This window comes from Mastomys coucha, unplaced genomic scaffold (assembly GCF_008632895.1).
Source record: "Mastomys coucha isolate ucsf_1 unplaced genomic scaffold, UCSF_Mcou_1 pScaffold15, whole genome shotgun sequence".
In the NCBI taxonomy this organism is placed as follows: domain Eukaryota; kingdom Metazoa; phylum Chordata; class Mammalia; order Rodentia; family Muridae; genus Mastomys; species Mastomys coucha.
The window spans coordinates 120108474-120113361 of NW_022196897.1; the positions used below are offsets into that span (position 1 = coordinate 120108474).

General features: G+C 39.2%; 1 long non-coding RNA gene across 1 annotated transcript; it reads left to right on the forward strand.

Annotated features, from left to right (window-relative positions):
- The first annotated feature begins 288 nt into the window (after positions 1-288).
- On the forward strand, positions 289-1220 carry LOC116090995. The gene is made up of 2 exons (XR_004118884.1): positions 289-822; positions 934-1220. It is a non-coding gene; the product is annotated as an uncharacterized LOC116090995 (long non-coding RNA).
- Positions 1221-4888: the final 3668 nt, after the last annotated feature.

The following is a 4888-nucleotide window of genomic DNA, read 5'->3' on the forward strand; positions in this document are numbered from 1 at the left end:
TGGTTTATCAATGATTTATGTTTGGATTGATACATAGGCATACTGCAGTGTCTCCCAATGGTTCAGGCTTCAGGATAAATAACATATGAAAACTGCAATTGTATGGGTCAGTTTCCAAGAACCCTCACCAAAGAATAAAAACAGCGTGATAAAAACTTTAAATTATTCAATTTAAAATTACTATAAGAATTTACCAACTGTGTTGCTTTGATGAGCAAGCACCCCAGTCTGGCAGTTAGCAGGGTTGTTATGAAAGTTGATCAAAAGAGTTTTAATGGCCCCAGTTTGACAATTAACAGGATCATTAAGAAAGTCGATCAGAGTCTTGGCTGCTGCTCAGAACAGATTCAAAAATTGCAAATTAAACAACCTTTTCTTTATGCAGCCTGACCTTTGCAACAACTGCTGAAAATTATTATTTGTACCTTACAAATGACATAATCAGGATGGTGAGGTGGTTTGCCACTGTTTAATAATCTTTAAGCAGATCAAATTTTAGTGATACCAAAGAAGGGAAATCGGGGCCAGAGATTTTCAAAGTATGATTCTGGACCAAGGGCTGAGCATCCTCTGGAATGGGATACAAGATGAGCATTTGCATCTTCGGGCTCAGTCTCTGATGATACACTTGGTACAGCTAACTGGACTGTACCAAGCCACGCCTGTGATTGTGACTCACAATACTGTTTGAGAACCAGGGTTTGGGCAAGAAAGTGAATAAAGGAAGAGACTTGAATTTTAAAATCAACTAACCAACCAACCTTCCATTTTTCTTCAGTACTATTGCAAGCCATTGGTGGATTTAGAGTGATGTATTAAAAAGTAATTTCATTAATCTCTTGGTTTCTAGGAATGAAAGGGGTTGAGGTTTAAAAACAGACTTTGCTAATTCATGACAACCACACTGTCTAAATATTGCACTTTTTTTTCCAGAGACAGTCTGTAAAACTTCCATGGAAAACCTGAACAACAGGATGCTTAGAAGAGAATGGGCAAAGCACATTTGGTTTTTACTCAGGTGGCTAGAGGTGTGTGCAGCTACAGCAACCCTGATCTCAAATCTGAGAATCAGGATGATGCCCTTGCAAATGTTCAAGTCCTCTTACTCAACAGTGGCCAAACACTGGAGCTTCAAGTCTTCGTTTTTTAATACTGAGCTTAATAAAACTTAATTTACTTTTCATCCACTTTGTGGAACAATAAAACTTTCAATAATACTATCCCAACATCTCCCAACCCCTTTGATAGATCCCAAGCAACAAGACTGTCTTTAGGAATACTTACATGCTTCTAAATCTCCAGGAAAATATAAGCCTGAGCTCAAGGGAACCAATGAGAATGCTACATCCTCTTGGTGCTTTCATCCAAGATGCAGTTTAGACTCTTGTTGGGAGAATATCCGGTTTCCCGTTTTTACCCTTGGAAGAAACATTTTATTGAAATAATAGGTGGGATTTGAGGGACAAATCAGACATTTCCACCATCTTTGGCACCAAAAGAGACTGAGTATTCCAACCCTCTAGCTCTAAAGGTAAGCAAGAACTCCAGGCACCACAGATTGCAGAAGACAGTCCTTTCCAGGTAAAAAGTACGTTTCCATGACTACCCACGACTACTCTACAACTACTTTGGCATTTCTTTTTACATGCTTGTGGCCTTCATTCTCTATCTTTGTGAAACCTTTGAGCCATTTTTCATAATAAATGTTTTTACACTTTACTGGCAGGCTTTTAAAATGCATTTTTTAGTACAAAGCATTTTCTGTTAGGTATGTATATTTTCACTAAACTCTTTATAATTTCTTGATATTTTTTAAGTGTGTGTGTGTGTGTGTGTGTGTGTGTTTGTGTGTGTGTGTGTGTGCATATGTAGACAGTTTCCACAGAGGCCAGAAGAGGCAAGTTCATCTCCTAGAGCTGAGGTACAGTTGTGAGCAGCCACTTGACATGGGCACTGGAAACTAAATATGACCCTTTTACAGAAATCCCCAGTCCTTTGTGAAATTCTTGACTTGCTTTCACACCTAATTCTGCTTCAGTCAGGTTCTAACATTCATCTTAGAGAACTTGTGATGCTCAGTCTCCCTATTTTCCCAGCCTTCACAATTCTCCTTCTCTCCATCCCCTCTTTCTCTTATGGTTCCCCAGTTTACCCCTCTTCCCTTCTTTTCTTCCATTTATTGTTTCTTCACTTCTGTCCATGTCTTAGATTTCCCCTTTTCCTTCCTTTTGTACTCCTATTCCTTTAGTTTCCCCTCTCTTCTTCCTTTTAACTTTCTCTCCCTTCTGCCACCATCTTCTGTCACACCCAAGTCTTAGACAGGCAGTTTACCTCTATCTTTGTAGCACACTTTCTGCACCTTTTAAAAAGGTCATAAGGTAAAATTTTAACAGGAGATCTGTGCTTTCCTATGAGGTGCTGGTTCTCAGCTGAGGCTAAAGGGTATGTAAATGTTGACAAGTTTCTGTAGACCGTTTTCTCTCTTGTCCTCTGAACAGCAGAACTTGGCAGACAGTTTCCTGGAGAGGGTGTGGAGGTTCAGTGACTTGAGCTTGCTCTACATTGAGCTGATAAGCACTGAGTAATTTTATTCTTTTAGATACTGGTGTGTGTTTTTTTTCCCCTGTGTTTCTTCCTCTTTTATTTGATAATATGCTTTCACAGAATCATAATATATTTATAAAATACAGGTAAGTTTGCTGGTCAAAATTCTAAAACTGAATATGTCACCAAACATTTATTTACAAAAGCCACTGACGTACCCAGGGAATTGAGCTGGAGAACCTGGATGGCCATGTTTAGGTCAGCACAGAGTTTGTAGATCAACTTCTGACTTCTGAGTTGTGACTGCTCTAGTAGAGTGTTTTTAATGAGTTTAGGTTATTCATTTTGGTTTTGAAATTAATAATTACATAAATTCTCCCTTCTTTTCTCTCCTCCAACTCCCTCTTATCAATTCCTCATGCTCTCTTTTAAATTCATGACTCTGTTCGCTGATTGTTGCTCTGTACATATATGTACATATATATCTATATATATTCCTAAGTACATAAATACACCCTGCTCATTCTGAATAATGTTATTTGTATGCATGTTTTCAGGGCCGACTATTTGGTATTAGATAACCAGTTGGCATGCTCTTCTCTTAGAAAGACTACTTCTCCCCCTCTCAGCATTCCTTAGATGCCTAAGTGGATGAGTTTGTCTGCCTGTGCCCCAAGACCTTATTAGTTTTCTTTTCTTTTGTTTTATCTTTTCTTTCCCACTGTCTATCATCTAGTGTGTGAAATGAGCCATTATCCATGATGCACTGTCCTTTCACCATGAATATTGTCCTTCTGGTCTCCAATTTTCAAATGGGATTTTCTATGCTGCCCACACACCGGTATGGCTATAAACACCAACATGCTTTCTGCTTGGGGCTCAGCAGGTACCTATAAGAATATCCAGCCTTCTACCTGTCTGACAGGCTTTCCTTGATCTTTTAAATTTGGTGTTTCTGCTTTGACTTACAAGAATGTCCAATATTTTCTTGACACTTTGGGAAAACGTAAAATATGCTCTTCAGTAAAAGGCTTTTTAATCAGATTAGTCCAGGTACTTCTAATTAAAGGGCCTTTAAGTATAGGCCTTTTATCACACAGAAATTCGAATTTTTAATATGCTCAAATAAAACTATGCTATTGCTAATGTGTTGAGCTCTTTAAACTTATTTTTCATAATCCTCCAGAGATGGAGTTGGAGAGATGGTTCAGCAGTTAAGAGCACTTATTACTCTTACAGGGGACTGGAGTTTGGTTTCTAGTACCCAAACTGGACAGCTCACAACTACCTTATAACTTCCGATTCAGGGATCTGAAGCCCTTTTTCTGATTTCATGAACATATGCACATCAATATAATGAATATCTCCTTAATAACCACCCCACACACAGATCTTGCAGCATTCTCCCATGTCCATCTATGGACTACACTAGTTATGATTGTGCTTCAATAAACAAAGTGAACCAAATATTTAACCAATAAATCTTCTCAGATCCTTACTTCAAGAAAATAATGTATTCTGGCTCCTTGGTAGTTGGGACCAAGCTGGTTCTGAGCCATGCAAACAACTCTGGGCTACAAACTGTCAGGGTTTGTGACTGTTAAACTGGGGCTAGAGCACAAAATCGCCAAGACAATACCTTTCCTATCTCTCTTCCTTTTCCTTGGAAGAGCCTGCAGCTTTGGCCTAATGGTAGCTGTTTTGCCTGCCTAACATGAACAGTCCCCAGCATAGATACCTGAGACATAGTATGTCTACAGCTATAGTGCTGCCATCCCCAGTCACACAGTAAGTACACTGTAGTCTTCCAGACAGATGGTATAGGAAATCAATTCCACTTATTTTTTACAAGTAAATTTTAGACATTTGGACATTTTAGACAGAACATTTCATCTTATATATATAAATGATCTTCACGTTTTAGTCCACATAAACCCCCTTACACATTCCCAGTAAGTAACAGCTAAAAGACTAAGATCCATGTCACATGCCAAGTACACACCCCTGCTTTCCTTTCTTAAGCGTGTTCACACTACCTAGGGACCTCACTCCAAGCACTAGGCCATCCTGGCCTCCTATAGCAGGCTCACACAGAACTCCTGGGAATTTTGATTCAGGAAAAAAAAAATCCCAAACAGCTTCCTACACCAAGTAGAGGACTCCAACCTCCCCTGTTAGGCCCACCTATAACACCTGGAACTTTCTACACAAGCCCTACAGAAGAAATTCAACCTCAACCCTACTTAGGGCCCTCTCCTGTACACTTTAAAAAATTCTACTGGAAACAGAAAAGCAAGAGAGAAAAGAGAGAGAGAGAGAGAGAGAGAGAGAGAGAGAGAGAGAG